This window comes from Centruroides sculpturatus, unplaced genomic scaffold (genome assembly GCF_000671375.1).
Source record: "Centruroides sculpturatus isolate CEXI.00-Female unplaced genomic scaffold, Cexi_2.0 scaffold461, whole genome shotgun sequence".
NCBI classification, from domain to species: domain Eukaryota; kingdom Metazoa; phylum Arthropoda; class Arachnida; order Scorpiones; family Buthidae; genus Centruroides; species Centruroides sculpturatus.
The window spans coordinates 51,892-71,944 of NW_019384704.1; the positions used below are offsets into that span (position 1 = coordinate 51,892).

Sequence of the window (20,053 nt, forward strand, 5' to 3'; positions counted from 1 at the left end):
TAACGCTGAACTTTGACTAATGATAAAAAGCCACACAGAACATGTGATTATTCCTAGCAGCGAAAACATAGAAAAGTAGAAAAAAAATATGACATTTGAGCCAATCATAAAAAGTTGTAGATTTCGGTGGGATATTCTACAGGATGTTATATCTGGTGTCTTGCTTCTCATTTTGCGCGAGTTTCCGCAATTGTTATATATGGAAAAAATCTGCTTGGATATTGGATGGCTGGAAGGTTACCGGAATTGACTAAACTGGCAATGAAATACTTGTGTGTCGTAGGATCCAGTGTTTTTTTCACAGCGACTCTTCTCTAAAACAGTTAATTTAATTACCAAAAAATAAAATCAGTTGGACCTGAAGAGAGTTAAGAGATTTATTTTAATGTTTAATTTAATTTGATACTACAGGAAAGGTCACTTTCCGGGTAATGTGCTGTAAGATAAAATAGAAATAAATGATTCGATTAAAATGTATTTTATGCGAACGGAACAAAACAAAGTAACATTTTGTACATTAGATTTTTGAATAAAATATATTTCATTTATTATTGTTTTTTTGTATGCAATAGAATTTATATATAAATATAAATCTAAAAACCCATTTAACTCGTGTCAGTGTTAGTTTTAATGTTGTTGTGATCCTATCTCAAGAAATATTGTGTTATTTTTTGTTATTTAAAACTATTAGCAAGGTTGCGGCAGAAGTTCTCATCTCTAAAACGTGAATGTCGAACGTCTAGCGCAGCTTATAAGACAGCGGCGCTTGACATTCGACGTTCACATTTTAGAGATAAATACTTCGGCTGCAACCTTGCTATTAAGAGCAACTATCAATAGTAGCGACAGTTTTCAAAAAATATTAATAAAGCTATCGATAATCTTAAGTCTTATCAATTTAATATGGACTGTAAATTTTGGACAATGGCCCATCTCTATTTGATTTATCCATTGCCTTCAACATTTCGTTATAGTCATATTGTTACGACCTAGACATACAAAGAGTGGTTATAGTAAATTTTCGAATGACCTAACATTGGAATCTTGGGTCATGTATGTACAGTACCTTGACTTGAACTTGTTCTTCTAGTCGGTGATGCGGTCTTGAGGTGGAGGATCAACAATGAGGTGATAAGAGGTGGATGGAGGAAAATCTTTAGGGAATAGAAACACACAAAAATAACTAAATCGGAGAACTTGTCGAACTTCCATGCTTTCGGATGCTGCTGATCACTCCTGGAGCACCGTTACCTATCGTAACTTTTTGAAAGAGAGCCCCCTACATCACAGGCAATGGTTCCCTTTTTATTCGAATATTCTGAACCAATCAAAATGAAGGGCTCTTCGTACGTCAACAAGATGTTGAGGGTGTACGAAGGGGATGGATGACCAGAAGGTGGTCGAATTTACAAGATAAGGGGTATGAGAAAGGAAGACAATTTCTCATTTTGACATAAAAACGACAATGCGTTTCAATTAGCAAAAACAACGTGTGGAAGAAATTTACTTCACACAAGGATTTATTAATAATTTTAAGATTAAAATATTACTTTCTCATGAAGAAAATACGATATAATATTCGCAACATCAGAAAATAAAGAAAATGACGGATGGGCCATGTTTAAGAAAAAATTTCGGATCTAAAGTAACTCAGAATATGCATCTCTTCAATAGTTTTTACTTAATTAAAAATTCGTGTTTTTTAAATCAATGCAAAAAAGTGCTTTCAATTATTACCTAGTTAATATTTTATTACATCAAGTCAGAAACATAATTTATTCTAAGTCATCATCAGAAATTATTGCTTATTGTTTGGCAATAAAAAGAAAAATAGAATGAAGTCATTATTAAAATTTTAATATTGTGAAAATCAGAAAGATATATTTTTAGAAGACAATTGAATGAATTTAACTCGTAAAAAGATTTAAAAGAATTAGAGAAGAACGTCAAGTAAAATGTATTCTATAATATCGTGTTTGGTGATTGGCTTTCTCTGTTTGGCGATTGTATACACTTATATGAGAGGCGAAATCTCTAATTTTGTGCTGATCTCCATTTCTACATCAGCTGTTATCATCTCCATCGTTTTTCTGGGAATATATTGTTGTTTTTTTATAATTCACTTCATTACGATCTTGATTATATTTATTTCTCTCGTATGGATCTTCATGTTCTGATCATCATCTTCAGTTACAACAATAAAATTTCACTAAACTTTTCGTTTATTTAATTCTTTCTGATCAAAAATATGCAGATTTCTAACTTATATTACGGTTAATTAAAAGAAATAGGCCGTTTATTAATTATCTATACAGTTCAAGTCGGTGGTTCTCAACCTTTCTGAGGCCACGGAACACCATTCATATACAGTACTTTTTTACACAGAGCATTAGCATCAATATATTCAAAACTTAATAAGCAATTCTATGTTTAATATTGTCAGGAAACAACAAAGCAATAGACTAATAAACTTTAACATTTTGGATAAAATAAAAACATGAAATTGTCTACGAATATTGCAATGAGAATAAATTTAAATAAAAACTTTAAAATTTTTTTTCGTTGAACACTTGAGGTAGGTTTGCTGAATAATGGTTAAGAACCACTGGTTTAAAGAAAGGGAGTCGAAGACATTTTTTACCCGGACTTTTTCAAATAATCGTATTAGTGTCATACAAATTTCTTTCAAAAATCCTTCTTACTAATTATGTAAGTAAATTATCAGAAAACATATGTAAACTGCAAATATAAAAATGCAAACCGACTTACCTAAACAATTTCTAAAAGGTTAAATGCATTTAAATCATTTGAATTGACTTTTCTAAATGACACGGTAGATAAACAAGTCAGTTTTAAGGGAAGCCTACAATATAATCCGGAATATACGAGTAATATTATTAACGTGGACATGTGATTAAATTATAGAAATACACCAGAACTTGACCACATCAATACTATATAAATATATATGTGTTAAAATTATAACTATTTATTTGATATTATGTTTAATTTTTATTTCATCAATTGAATGGGTTTGGTATTTTTATATTGTCAGCAAATCTTATATATATAAAAGTGAATATTTTTTGGTTTGTCCTTTGTATAAATCTTCATTCTTAAAACGACCTGGATCAAGCGTTTGTATGAGTATTACTTAGACTCAAGAATTGACACTAAGTTACTTATAAGTATAGAGTTATGAGTTATAATCCTAAAATATTGGAGTTGTGCATAGCTTAAATGCTTTTATTCTATTGCGTGTATATAGAGAATGTAGAGAATGTACTTTAAATGACCATCTCAAATTTTGTTCTGATCATAAATATTAAAAAATATCATTTTTAATATCAAATATTAAATCAAATTTCATTCTCATGAAATATCATTATTTTACCCAATTTGCATATATGCAAATTTTGAATCAATTTTGGAAAAGGTTTCTTCTAATGAAATAGATCATGAAGAAAGTTTTACTAAAATCGTTGAAATTCATAAACTTATAGGCTTATGTTATTCGATTATTACTATTGAAACCAAGGATAAAATAATATATGCCAATTTTTATTGTGGTAATAACGCTGTTAACAATTTCTTAATTGATATATAAAACCAGTTGAATAATTTGTTAAATAAAATAAATCGTTTTGCTGAAATTAAATTAAATACTGTTTCTAATATTTAAAGACATTTATGTCATATTTGCAAAGAAAAATTTGATGATGATGATATCTGCGTAATGGATCATGTTCATTTAACAGGATTTTTTAGAGGAAGGGCTCATAATAAATGCAATTTAAATTATAGACTAAAAACGTTTATCCTAATTATATAGCACAGTTTTTCAGATTATGATTCACATTTAATTTTTAAAAATACACATTCTAAATTATTTTCAAAAATTAGAATTATTTCAGTAAATTCAGAAAAATTTACAACATTTTCATTAGATTATTTTAAATTTATTGACAGTTATCAGTTTTTAAATTATTTTCTCTGTTTTAACAGACTAAATTGTCTGTTAGAAATGCAAATTATAATTTTCCAACTCTTAATAATTTTTTTGAAGTAACAAATACAGAGAATTATTAAAAAGAAAAGGAATTTTTCTGTATTCCTATTTTAAAAACGAATAAATATTAGGTAAAATACAGCTACTACCCGAAAAATGTTGTTATAACGAATTATCAGGAGAAAATATTACAGATGATGATTACAATCATACTCAATTAGTTTAAAAAAATTTTGCTGTAAAACTTTCAAAGTCTATTTAAAATTATATCAATATGTCGATACTGTATTATTAGCAGATATATTCCAAATTTTAGGAAATTAAGTTTAACCCATTGGCTATATTTGTTTCGCTTCGAATGCAACTAAGAAATAAAAAAAAATTGATTTTTTGTATTAAATAATTATTTCCACTCAAACGCAAATCAGGCATTCAAAAAAATTGCCAGGAAATAAATCCCGCGAAATAAAATCCCCTCCAAACAGTGTTTTTACAAAAAAAAGCATATCAAAAACTAAAAATAATTTAAAATAAATGCTTTCATTTTAAAAATATAGCTGCAAGGACTATTATTATTTCATTTAAGGAGGCATGAAATTTCACACATGCAGTCTACATTGTTTACAAACTAGTTGACCTTGAGAACAGCTGTTGTCAGTATTCTGGGGTAGTTCTCATGTATGCCTCAGGGGAATATTGGTTTAAAGCAGGAAGGGAGCTAACTTACCGCTTCTGTTCAAATATAACACAATGTTTTCGAATTTTATGCTATTAAATTATGAGGGGACCAAAAAAAGGTATGGAAAAAATTATACTGAACAAAAAACAAAAAAACCTGGTGATATCATAAAAAAACATCCAATAGCATTTTTAAAAAATTTACTGCAAGTCAAATTGGTAAAATGGAAGTTTGAAACAATATATTTAATTTGATAAAAAAAATACTCCCATAAAAACAATATTAATTGCAATTAATTATCTAATTAGTAAATTGTCATAAAATTTTTTTGGCAGCAAAAATAATACATAAAATTTGCAGAGATCATAGATAACAATGTATATAAGCTGATCCATACATTTTTGGAAAAGTTATAAATCAAGGCCCTTTTTTTGAGCCCTTGAGATATGGACTGCGCAGATAGCCTATGCTTGAGATATGGACTGCGCAGCGTCACACGCAGCCCAAGTTATTTCGGGTTATGGGCGGAAGGGATTTTAATACCTGAAACTTATGATAAAAATCAACCTCATAATTATGTTCTGTCCACACATGCAAATAATCTTTATGTAATGAATGCATATTTACCTGTAAATAATTTTAGATGGTTATCCAAATAAGAAATAAATGGTTTACACATATGTAATATATCAGATGAAAATAACATAGGATGTATCTTAAAAGTGGATCTAAAATATCCTGAAATTATTCATGATAGACATAATGATTTACCACTAGCTACTGAGCATATTAATTTAATATCCCATATGATTTATTATTTAATTATCAAAAAACAGTATTAACTAAATTAAATTTAAAATATACTAATAGTAACAAAAAGTTTATTCCCACTTTTTTTGATTAAAAAATTTATGTAATTTATTATAAGATTTCAAAATTTTATCTAGTTGAAGGTTGATAGTAACTAAAATTCATAGAGTACTAGTGTTTTGTCAAAGTGCATGGCTTAGAATTTATATATTATTTAATAATTAAAAAAGACAAGAGTCGATTAAGGATTTTGACAAATCATTTTTTAAATTAATGAATAATAGTTTTTGGAAAAACACCTCAAAATGTAAGAAAGCGTATTAACTTAAAAGCAGCTACGACATTAAATCAATATCGCTGATATCTATCTAAACCATCTGTAGAACAATTTCAAATTATTTACAATAATCTCACAATTTTTAAAATGAATAAACCTAATTTATGTTTAGACAAACCTATTTATGTAGATTTTTGTGTATTAGAATTAAGCAAATGACATATATTTAAAACATTTTATAAAATATTTAAAAGCAAATATGGTGAAAACGTACACTTATTATATAGCAGACATGGGCAAATGAGGCTTTTTTTGAGTTACATGCGGCTCTTACTATAAGTGTTAATTTCTGCTTTTTATTATTATTTTTACAATTTTATTTCCACAAGATTGCAAAAATATGTTTATTAAAAAATTCAATATTTGTTCTATATTATATTTATATCATATAATAAAATTGTGATACAGAACTATCGTACAGAATAAAAAAGTACAGAACTGTGCCTCTCATGCATTTTTTGTGAGATCTGGAATTTTTATAACCTAAAAATTTAATTATTTCTACTTCTGTTATATAACGGATTGGCTAGAAAACAATCTTAGCTGAGAAAGTCCCGACCCTCGGGATCATAAATCGAAACCCAGCCATCTCGACAAGTGAGAAGATCTAACGACCTGTTGCTGGAAAGGGAGGTGAGACAGCTCCTCCCTGGCGGTTCACATTTTGCAAAACCTATATTTCAGCTCCTACTGAACTCTTGCTTTCCCACCTCTGTTATAAACTGAAACAGATTCTTTAACACTTCAAATTTATACAAATGATATTTATGAAGATTTTAAATCGTTCCCTGATATTTTTGATTTTAGTAACTATCCTAAAACTCAAAAATTATATAATAAAACAAACAAAAATAAATTAGGATATTTTAAAGAAGAGACACCGTAAAAACCAATAATCGAGTTTTGTTCTTTAAAACCAAATACGTGTTCTTATATTTTTGATAAACAAAACAAATAAAACCACTAGAAGTATTAAAAAATCTGTTATAAAAGCATTTAATCATGATAAATATAAAGAAGTTTTATTCAACGCAGAGCTATTAAGACATCAGCAATATGGGATTAAAAGCAAAAGTCATGTAGTAACAACATACATGCAAAACAAAATTTCGCTTTCTCCATTTTATGATAAAAAATTCATACTAGATAATGGAATAGATGTACTATCGTTCGATCATTACAGCTTTCACCTTTGATTCTTACAGTTTTTTGCATATCATCATCTTCTTCTTCTTCACAATATGTATTTTTAATAGTATGCAAATTCAAACATACTTATGTAATACATAGTGTTTGTAATAAAACTGCTCCATGTTTAAAACAAGTATGTAATAAAGCAGCATGATTAAAACTGTCTAATAATAAAATATATGAATGTAAATTTTTTGTAATAAATGATCAAATAACATTACCAATATATGACAAATATTTTACAAACTGTATGAAATGTAATAAATGAATTTGTATCTGCTAATATATATACTCAATTTAAATAATGTAACCATTTACATATGTATTCAATTTGAATAATAATGTATTCTATTATGATATCCATAAATTAAATTTTATTAATGTGAATAATTTATCATATTATGTAATTAATTAAAAAAGTATTTCCTAACAGAAAACAATTTTGTTTCTTTATAGACAATACTCAACTGCTAATTAGTTGGGGGGATTTTTCATTTTCGCCCTTAGAAGAAAATAATATTTATCATTTAAGAAAATCTTTGACTATAAAAAAGCTGTTTTAGTTTTCAAAAAACCCAAATCACAAGAAGAATTTGTAGGGTGAATACAGTGGATGCTCAAAAAACTTTAAAGCCATTTCTGCAGCAGTTCTCTTATGTTACTAGCAATATGTCAACGAACATGGTCTCATAAAAAAATCAGTGTTTCTTGTTCAATTGTATCTCTCTTCAGGCAATCTGCAGGTCATAATTGATGTTTAGGAAAGTTCATATACGAAGTAGATTTCGTGCACAGTTACTATTAAATAAAACATATCTAAACATATCTAAATTAATGTTTTTCTATTGAAGAGATAATGGCAAATACCTGATAAAATGGAAGGAGAAGATAATAAACTCAGATGCTGAACTTATGCTAAGATGATGATGATTACATTCTTTACATTTTTGAAGATACTATTTAGATTACAATCAAGACATTTCACTTCATAAATCCATATAAACTAAATAAAAACAAAAAAACAAGTTTTTGCCTTTGATTTTAATTTCGTTTCATCAGTGTTTCATTTTTCTTTTCACTGTGGCTATAGTTTTCAAGTACATAACATCAAATCTATTAATTAATATACTTGGTGTTCTGTACTTGTAATTCTGTACGAAAAATTGTATTTTATTGATGGAATACAATTTTTACTCCTATAATATACAGTATAATATCGTGTTAAGTTTTTGGACCTTTTTCTTTTGGAATTGTATACATTTATATAAAAGGCGAGTAGGGTTTATCAAACTCTCTGCCATATAATCATAGTGTTTGTGTTAATAAGAGGTACATATTAATTAGTAAGAGGTACTGTACATCTTAATTAGTCAAATATTTTAAATATCTTTATTAAATTTGGATTTGTATCATTTTCATTCTATAGAATACCAGAAAAATATTAGAATGAAATACAAATATTTTGTATCCAACACATTATTACCTGAATCATCGATGTTCAATCCATTTCATATTTCATTTTATAATTAAATACAAATCATTAACAACAGTTTAATTTACATAAAGTTAAATATGAGAAAAAAATGAGCAATGTGATAAAGGAATAAAGTGCAATAAACAGCAATAAATAGTATTAATATAAAGCAGATTTAATAAAAAATAATCATCATAATACATTTTATTCTCATCATTTTATCTATAAAAATATGAATTACAATTTATGAATAAAGTTCAATAATATGTAAAATTATTTCGATACAATTTCTAAGTGCACTCGTCTAGATTATATGATATAAGCCTATGTTTATATATATTTGTAATAAAAATTACTCCAACGTTCAACCCAGTTCATATCTTATAACGTTTATCGTTTTTCTACACACATTCTTATACCTGATATTGGGGTCAAAAGAATTTCAAAAGAAGCAACGATCTTATCTTGAGAATCCAAAGAGTAGACTTTAAAATTTCGAAGAACGTTGGCCAAAACCGTTTTCATTTCAATCATAGAACCTTTACTTCCTGTACATAAATCATTTTTAATAAAATAATTTTATTATTTTTGTATTTATTCACTAACCACTTACCGAGACAATTTCGNATTCTTATACCTGATATTGGGGTCAAAAGAATTTCAAAAGAAGCAACGATCTTATCTTGAGAATCCAAAGAGTAGACTTTAAAATTTCGAAGAACATTTGCCAAAACTATTTTCATTTCAATCATAGAACCTTTACTTCCTGTACATAAATCATTTTTAATAAAATAATTTTATTATTTTTGTATTTATTCACTAACCACTTACCGAGACAATTTCGCAGACCGGCTGAAAATGGCAGAAATGCGTAAGGATGAAGATTTTTATAGTTTTCAAGTAAGAAACGGTCTGGATCGAACACTTCGGGATTTTCGTAAACAGAAGGATTATGATGAATACCATAGATATTTATGACAAGAGTCGAATTTGCAGGTAACACGTAATTACCTATTTCAATGACAACGATTTAATGCTTCGAGTCAATAACGAATATAAAATATTTTTATTGAAAAACAAATTCCAAAATATCAAAAATTACCTATTTTCATTTCCGAAGGATTTTTTCTTGCAATAAAAGGAGCAGGAGGATAGATTCTCATCGACTCCTAAAAATTGTAATGTACGACACTATTCTTTGAGTATGTTTAAAGAAATTAAAAATTTACTTAAACTACAACACAGTTACATCAAAATCAAATTAAAAATTTACCTTAATTACGCATTCTAAGTACATCATTTTCGTCAGATCATCGATTGTTATATCTCTATTCATATCATTTTCGAAAATTTCTTGTAATTCTTGATACACTTTCTCTTGTATTTTGTGAAATCTTCCCAGCAAATAAAGAGTCCATGACATAGCGTGGGCAGTTGTATCGTGACCCTGATATTAAAATACGTTGAAATAAAATGTAACATTTCTTTCTATATAGTGTGAAGTACATTTTCAGTAAAATAAATATAATAAACTTGTAAAATTAAAATATGGCATGCATAAATACCGCGTTTATGTGATATTATTTTACACTTATCAACCACATTTCTTGTAGCAAGTCATTGACACGCATCTACTGGGTAAATTTAAAAAATAAGTTTGAAGCTTCCAAATTGGTTACAAAGGTATACAATGAAATACAACATCCCCGACGTACATATTCTATATTTTAGCTTCAAAAGGTTACTTACACCAATATAAATGTAGATTATCATCAATGCCTAAATATTATGAAAAACTACTGGTGGTATCGAGTTTGGAATGTACTCGTGTATACCACTTAATCCGCTGTCCAGCTGGTGAAACTCGCCCGCAGAGTCGAAGGATTGCTTCCTAGGAGTTTAATGAAAAACAGGAGTCCGTGAGGATCCCCTAAGTTTGTTTTCCTGACACCAGCCTAGTTATAGCGTTAGGCACGCTAATACTCGTTCGCAAGGAATTTCGAGTGGGAGGGTGACGAGTAAGTGGAGTGGACGTAAGCTCGAATTTTAGACAAGGATGAGATCATGTTAAAACAATGTCAAGAATTTAATAAAAACAAAATTGGAATAAAAATACAATAAACCTCAATACAATAAAGCGATCTCTAAATTCTTAAACTATCCTAATCACAAGAGAGAGAGAGAGAGCTTACATACATATTAGTTAAATTATACTACCTCGACTTATGTAATTATTTTTAGTCAGTCTTCTATGAGGAGTTTGGAGATTGATGATGTGGATCGGGAGAATCAATCTTCTAAACACCCAGTATAATATGTTGGCGGGAAGACTTATCCATGGCAGGGTAAACCTTTCATCAACTACTACCAGTTATCATGGCGAATTCTATCTTTGATGAACTGCGCGAAAAGGCGAGAAATCTGCCCCCTTTTATTCAGACGGCTGAATACCTGACTCAGCGTCATAGGACAGTGAGTAGTTTTTAGTCAGCCTAGAAATAAAGTTTGTTTCCTCCAGTTCTCGGAAACGAAAAATGTACATCATTTTTTGTTAAAATTTCAAAGAAATAAATTATATTGTTATAATATTATATAATAGTTAATTCCCTAATTTGTGGATCTCAGAATGTAGGATAATACTGGGCCAGTATTCACGAAAGTGTTATTTTTAATTCTTGAGACATAGTTTAATATAACAAAATTACAAAATATTAATGATCTGAATTCGAGAGTATACTGACTCCTTCAATAACGAAATAATCTAGGAAATTTCAAATGGCGCGAATTGTTTTCGACATGAGTTTCGATGAAAATACGGAAAAGACAAAAAAAAGGCGCATTTCACTTTTTCCGAAATACAGGCATCGATGGATTAATTCGAAAAAAAAAATTATTATTAATAGAAGGGAAGATGTTTTTACGTATTTCAACAACCAAAAGAATAAGAACAAATGAATCAAAGACATCAAAAAGACATGGCAGAAATAGGCATATCTCAACAAGATATCCAGGGCAGGGAAAGATTTAGAAATAAAATAAAGAAATTCAAGGGTTTTCAGGAAAAGAAAAATAACAGACGTGAAAAACTCTTTACTCGAGAACAAAGACAACAGCAGAGCGAGAGAATGAAGAGGTATTGAGAAGAAAGGAATAAGAACAGAGGGAAGGGAAGAAGGAAAATCAAGTCATAATTAGTTGTTTTACGTAGTCCAAATATGGCCTGAATCAACACGAGAAAAAGTAGAAGGAAAGATGGATCCAACTGTTACTTTTCGCGGAAAATGTAATTAATGAGATTAGGTTTAATTTACAAAGCAGTGAAAGTGTTAGTAATGTACTGTATCTATACCGTACATAGAGGCATAGATGGAATTCGACGTAAATGGAAAGAGATTACAAAAGCGTTTCAAAAAAAGAAGGTTAATAAAATTTGTAAATAATTCATTATAACAATTCTGTTTATAAATTTAACGTGGCTAAAAGAATATAATGCTATACATGTACGCCTTTGCAAACGAAGTTTCAGTTCCTCAAACAAAAAATTCTTTTTCGCCACATTCGATAATAGTCAAATTGAGGCCGAATTTTTTGACACGAAACGTGTACGTCGGACGTTCAGTGCCGCTTTCCTGTAAGCCTAGAAGTTCGACAATGGTGTTTGGAAAGTCAATTGAGTCATTCCAAACGCCATTGTCAAAATTCTAGGCTTACAGGAAAGCGGCACTGAACGTCCAATGTACACGGTTTCGCGTTAAAAAATTCGGCCTCAACATTGCTAATATCAGATTAATTTTATGAACAAAATGTCTTCGATCGAATGTCAGTTAGTTGGTCGAAACAGCTAAATACTCATTGGACAACTTGAATTGTCATGACTTACGACAACTCACTACATGTCGTATATTTACGACGTTTTAAATTATTCAATTATTATGGACTTGAGTTATTTTGGTTTACAAAATCTTTCGTACATCATTTCAAATATTACTTGCATTAAATACTTTAAATAGCGTTTATAAAAGGAATTTAATAAACTATTATAATATTCGAAAAATAAATTTCGTAACAGATAACAACCCACAGAACTCAGTTACAAATTTACAAACTATTATTTTACATAATCATTAGCAAAACCGGCATTTGATATGGACCAGATATGAAGTTAAAAGAGTAAAATACGACTATCCTTTTTCATCCGAATTTCCCGCCTTAATTGTATATAATAATCTGCTTCGAAATGTTTAAAAATCTCTGTTAAATACATATTTTTAATTCGTCAAAGTTATACCTTACCTGTATGTATGTATACAAATAGAGAAAAATATAGTAAATAATAATATTAATAAACATTTTTTTATGTATAAAAAACTTCTTCCTGTTATATTTCACTCACTAAAAATATAAAAAAACAAAATTCTAATTTCAAGACAACAAATTTTTAGATGTTAAAAAATTATAAAAATTCCAAAATTACAAATATTATTTACTATAATAATTATTAATAATTCTAAATAAAATGTAATGATTCACAAACCTCTTTAATTAAATATAATTTCTAATTACAAGAAAGTAATTATGATTATTGTTGAAATATGTTTTACATAGTACTTTAATTATAATATTTTAATACGTTGTTTGGAAAAACATTAGTTTACTTCAGAATATCAAAAATAATCTCTCTGAATTACAAGTTTGTACTATTATATAATTATTTCCGATTAGTCCTTTAGTAAATTATGTTTACCGCAAAAAGAATGCCTTCCATGTCTCTGATAACGTCTTCTTCCGACATTAAACCTTGTTTGACATGAAGATCCAACAGGGAATCGATAATACGCTGTTTTGTTTTCATCTTTTGTTCATCTTCATGTCGTGTTTCTTTGTTTAAGGAATTTTGCTCTTGCATTTTCTTTACAAATTTCTCTTTTTTTCTTTTGAACACCTACGCATTAAATTAAACCATTAATTACTTAAATCACAACACAAAATTCTATCCACAAGTTGAGTTTACCTTTTCGTCGAAACGATGAATTATTTCAACATCTCTCTTGTAATTTCTTCCTATTTTACTCATGAAGAAAATTGGAGAAAACCAGTACATTGGATTTAATAGCCATTGAGGAAAATATTTCAGAATTCTAAATTTTAATATAAATTTATTAATATATCAAAAAATAATTAATGCAAATTTAAAACTTGAATAAAAAGTAGAAATAAAGTACTGACAACTATTAAATCTACATAAATTATAACATTATATTTCGTGTGAAAAACGTAATAGAAATTTTTAAAATTAAAATAATTTAAAATATATAAGGTTTACTTTAAGTCATAAATTTGTGTAGCAGTTTTTTTTTTTCAAAAAATGCAAGGAAACTTTTCAGTTATTTCATATTGTAATTAATTCTTCTCAAGGATTATTAGAAATAAGCTGCTCGACTGTATATTTTCATATATCGATTGGATATTTCGACGTTATGTTTTCGCTATCGTCAAGATTTCTCCTATAGCATTGAGGCAACGGGAGAAAAATACAAAAATAGATAAATACTAGTCATTTATTATTACAGCAGTATGCATTTCAGAAACTTGATCTGTCACACTTTTGTCCTTACTGTTACAAATTGTCTTTCGTGTGTATAAAATACATAAAGTTTACTTTTCAAATATTATAGCCGAATTAAATGGATTTTAAAATCTTTAATACATACTTATTTAATACGTTTCATTCCTTAGAAATGTAATTCCCTTTATATTTCTTCCTACACATTGTTCTAAAAACTCTAGTGTATAGCAATAACACTTCATTTATAACTTACAAACTTTTAATATTGTATTAATTGATCAACAATCAAAGTTTAGAATGTTTCTTTTATCTTCTACTGAAGTTGACTCGAACATTTTTAAAATTTCATCAGATATAAACTAACTTTATATTATTCAACATAAATATTACATTTGTAAATATCATTTGAAAAATGAAGAAATATATCTAGAAATGAATTTTTCTTACCTGTGTATTGCAGACACATATTCTTGATCGTTTGTGGTCTGAGAATGTAGAGAAACTCCTAGTGCTATGTCTACATAAACATAATTCGATATTAATGTTTTAAATAAACAAATATAAGTCGTTTGAAAATGATATTCAATTTCTGGAAGGCACCACAGGAGAGACTAATTTTACCTAAAAAGAAAACAGTACTGGACGAAACAGTACTGTTTCCATTTAGGCTATAATCAGCTTTATTTCTAACTACTGTCGCCAGACAGGGACAATTAATTAACAAAAATGGCAGCTACTCCAAAAGGGAAGTCGTCCTGTGTGTCAGAATCTTACGCGACTAAGTCCATAATTACCGTGAAACGTATAACTGCGAAAAAAACTGTTTGAATTTCTGCCTCCGTCTATTGTTGGTTTCCCTGAGGGAAGTTCAGTAGCTTATTTCTCTTGCAGTGACATTCAATGAAGAGCTATTGAATTAGGGATATCTGCCTAGTAGCGTGTAGCACCAGCTTTCGCCTTCATGAGGGCTGCAATTCATTTTGGCATGGATTCCACAAAACACTGGAGGCGATGGGAAGCCATAGGTATCTACGAATCGTGAATAATCTTCCACAAATCACGAAGATTAGATGGAAGGTGGTCAGAGCCTTGAACGTCTCTCTCAATTGCATCGTAGATGTGCACGATCGGATTAAGTTTTAGTGACTGTGATGACCAGAAAAGCATGTGCAGGTCTGTGGAATTTTCATCCAACCATTCTCATACAATTTAGGAGCAATGGCTCGGTGCATTGCTAGTTGAAAGACAATCTCTGTACTGGGCTGTCGAGAACGAATAAACAAGAGCAGATGGTCGTCAAGAATATCCTGGTAATGTTCACCTGTCAGCGACGTTGTCACGCGTACCAGGGGTCCCATTTTAGTCCATGTGAACAGTCCCCACACAAGAATGCAACTTCCGTCAGCTTGAAGAGTTCCCGCTGGCAGGAAAGATCTGTCGCTTCATGTGGTTTACGACGTACAAGTGCTCTGCCATTGGCATATACCAAAGTGAATCTCGACTCATCACTGCAGGAAACATTTTCCCACATCTCAACGGTCAATATGCGATGTTCCCGTGCCCATGATAATCATTGCGCCATGTTTTGTGCAGTCAGCAAGGGGACTGTCGTAGGATGATGACTCCTGTACTTATTGAGAAGAGATAATTTTGTATAGGGTGGCAGCTTACACTTTGCTGTGCAACAGCGTTAAATCGACAGGTGAGCTGTTGCACTGTGTCCTGTCTATCCACTGTTACGATGCGGGCTAGCCACCACTGACCTCTCTCATCCACACACTGTAGTCCGCGGCAGTTCACCCTGGCAGCGATAGTTTTACTGGAATTGACGTACTCACGGTAAACCCTAGACACTGTAGTGCATGAAAATTTTAGTATTTCCACTACTTCCGAAATGGAGTGACCCATTCGTTGGGCCCCGACGATTTGTCCATGATCAAATGCACTTAGATTTTTACTCTTACCCATTTTGCTTCTATTACTGATACCGTTAACAGCACTCCTTAGCTTATCAAACTGCTGCTTACCTCATCTGCAAATAACTTACATGCTTACGCACAACTCAAAATTTGCATAACGCTAGCTATTTCTAATTCAATTGCTCTTCAGTATATATATATATATTATTTTTTAAATTAATTTCATACTTTTTCTACGTGATGAGCAATAAGTGGACAAAATAAATATTTTGTATATTGTTTTCGTATGAACAAATTCTTATTTATAATTCTTAATTAAATATTTTATATTAAAGAGTAATACCTGCAATTATATCGAGAGTGCAATATTTCATCCATTCCAGGATATCGAATATTTCATTTTCCTGCAATTGTTTTAGTTTTTGCACTAAGACGTTTGAATGCTCCATAAATATATCTTGATCATCTTTCAGATTCCAAACATGTCCATGTGGAGCTAAATATTTTCTTCTTTTTCTCCAATTATCGTCAGAACTTTATTTAATTAAATTCAGAAAACTTTAAACAACGATAATTTTACCAAATATTTAATAATGCATTACCTGTAAAAAAGACTGTTGTCTCCTAGAAGTGGCTTGAAGAAATCATAAATAGAATCCTTATTGATTAAACTGTTCCTACGTAACACTTCCTGTAAAACGTTATACTGTATATTTCTATTTATAATGAATATATTACATAAATATTACCTTTGCAGATTCTGGATGTAACAAAAGAATTAACTTATGTCCAAATATGTTAATACAAGCAACTTTCTCGTTTGGAAATAGCGTAGAGAGTCCAGTAAATACGTTTAAACTTACTAAAAAGATACAAAAAATATTTATGTATTTATAAACAGTCAAATTACCCAATAAAATATCAATGACATACCTATGCCTATGTGAGAATTATGATGTTTCTTGTTACGTTGACAGAATAAAATGTTCTTCAAAACTGGTAATAAAGACATGGACGGAATATTTATTTTCAGCTCCTGACTATTATCTTTAATATCTGAAAAATTAATATCTGTTATAAAAATTAAAAACAAATTGTAACCAGCAATTCTTTATTTTGACATCGTCAGAATGTCTAGCTGCAATTTTTTTTAATATACTCTCCGCCTCAAATTAGTAGTGAGTTAATACAGTGCTCCACAACAGTATACAACCGTTCAAAAAATTGTTCTTTTGTGGTCAGAACATACACTAACAGAGAGAAGTAGATGTTTTTACGCGTAATTCAGTACTTAACTTATAAAAACGTAATTTTAGGAAACTAATTTGTGGCTGACAATGGAATAGCGAAAAAGTCAATTTACATACTGCCACATAAATATATAATCGCTATCTTTTTCGCAAGTTTGATGTGTAAAAGTATTTGTTTTCATCACACCTCATGATACCCATTCAACAGACTCTAAGAAAAGACAAATTGTTGCTTTGAGTAGCTCTGTATTAAGTCATCAGGCAGTAGCAATCAGCTTCAAGTGTTTTAAAAAGGTCGTTCAGCATAATTTGTCAAATCCTGCAAATTATGGAACAAATTGTAAAAGGGGATGTCCTTCAATGCTTATCCTTCCTGATTGCAGATGCAGTTTCTAATTACACAGTACCACGCCTAAAATTTTATGTTTTCGCTATCGTCAAGATTTCTCCTATAGCATTGAGGCAACGGGAGAAAAATACAAAAATAGATAAATACTAGTCATTTATTATTACAGCAGTATGCATTTCAGAAACTTGATCTGTCACACTTTTGTCCTTACTGTTACAAATTGTCTTTCGTGTGTATAAAATACATAAAGTTTACTTTTCANTTAGAAGGGTTTTACATAGCAACAACCACATTGTTCGGCCTCGAATGAAAAGTGACCGTGCCCGTAAGCCTTAGCATAAAGCTGCCTGACTCAATTTTGCTAGGAAAAACATGGCCGCTCGATGAAATAAGGTAGTTTTTTCTTTTGTTTAGACCTATCGTGCTAACACTAGAAATAACAAGCATTTTGTCAAATAAATAATTTTTTCAGACGAAAAAACATTAATTTGGATGGGCCAGGTAGTCTAACGTTTTACTGGCATGATTTACAAAAAACGCCCAAGTAATTTTGCGAAAAAACTTCCCTGGTGTGAAGTATTATGGTTTGGGGTGCTTATTCTGCATTGAAAAAATTGGATTTGGTATTCGTTACCTCTGGCATAAGCAGTGCCAACTATCAACAAGTTCTGGAGAACAATTTGCTGCCATTCATGCTAATTCCTCTCATATTTTATCAGGACAATGCAACTATGCATGTATCGCGAGATACGAAACATTGGTTTGAAAATGAACAAATTAACTAGTTCATTCTCCTGATTGCAACCTTAAAAAAACGTTTGGGATCTTGGTTAACTGAGTTTATGACCAAAATTATCAGTATATCGACGCTGAACACAAAACAAGCAACTGTCACTGCTTGGAACTCACTTGAGGCATCGATCATAAAAAACCTTGTTGATAGTATGCCAAATTGCATTTTCGATAGTATGCATTTTCGATGTTATCTGTAAAGGAAGTGAGCAAATAAATTACTAAATTAAGCTATTTCGTAGTGTATACTTGTTTTTGGATTCATTTACTAGTCAATTCTATACTTTTTCTGATGCTTAAAAACAATTTTTTATACAATTTCTGCTTTTTACTGCAAATAAAGACAACAATGAGTTTTGACAAAGTATGTTTTCATAAATTTTGAACAATATAAAAAAGGTAGTAACGATAACAATATAAAAAAGGTAACGAAGATCTAGTGTAATTCTTAACGTTCGTATAGTAAATTTGCAACGATTTTATACTTATACATAATGTATTATGGAGCACCTTCTTGTACTTCATAATTTTTATTAAACATTAGAGTCGTGCTGATCATCTATCTAATACTTTTCGAGGGTAAATATATGAATTGAGATAACATGACTTCCTATTTTCAACGAACGTTCCAATATTGTTTTTCACGGCCGCCTGTGCCTACGGTTTCCACCTCTGGTGTTGTCTTCTATCTATCTCACTAGGGTTTCCCATTTCCCTGTCTTTTGCTTGTCGCAAAAAAAAATGTGAACTGTTTCTCGAAATATATTGTGAAGATATATTGTGAAGATAGATAAGGCCGAGCCTTTGGCATACCCTAAAGAGGGGGGAAGGGTATGGAGAGAGCGGGTAGGATAAAGTGTTTGAAGGGAGGAGGGAGGGATCCCATAAAGACCAGCACCGGGGCCGAATAATAAAAGGAATAAACAAGGTGTTACAAATTTGTCTACAGTGACAGATATCAGATAATTGTCCCGACACAGAGTAAGATTATTAACCTATACATAATTTGCCAGAGAGACCGTGAGTGCCAGACCCTTGCGGCCTGGATACAAAGCAGGTACCAGAACCCAATTGGCGGGTTGAGAAGTAGTTTACAGAATGTACGGCCCTCCACGTAGGAGGAACAGGACCGAGACCGATTACAAATCAAAACCGATGGGGCCAATAGAACAGAAAGGTGGCCCTTACTCAGGATAAGATTTTAATGTCTTTAGTGAACTTACACAACGCGTTGTAGAGGCACTTGTTGGCCATAAATTGGTCCGGGTTGCATGGCCAGGGGATGTTTTCTTCCTGGGCGGCAGAGATTAGCCTTCTTCTTTCTTGGTCAAAATTCGGGCAGTCAAACAGAATGTGGTCACTATCCTGCCATGGTGAGGAGGGGCACGAGCAGAGGCCATTTCCTTTTATAAGGAAGCGTGCAAGGTAACTCCCCATATTACCGTGTCCGGTGATGAGCTGAGTGAGCTCATACGTGGGGGTCAGATGACTGTAATTCAACCTCTTCCTGATAGATGGGAGGAACCGAAACACCGTCCTTCCAGTAGAGCTGCTGGCCCATTTGTTGTTCCAACGGTCAGTAATATAGGAGTGAACCTGCCTCGCGATCCAACAGTATGGGATTTTATTGTAAACACACTTGTTGAGGTTCGTGATTGCTTTCTTCGCCAGCAGATC

At 30.7% G+C, this 20,053-nt stretch overlaps 1 pseudogene; it reads right to left on the minus strand.

The window, feature by feature from the left end:
• Positions 1-8,810: 8,810 nt before the first annotated feature.
• The window catches only part of LOC111627632, a 47,912-nt pseudogene continuing 36,669 nt past the window's right edge, over positions 8,811-20,053 (minus strand).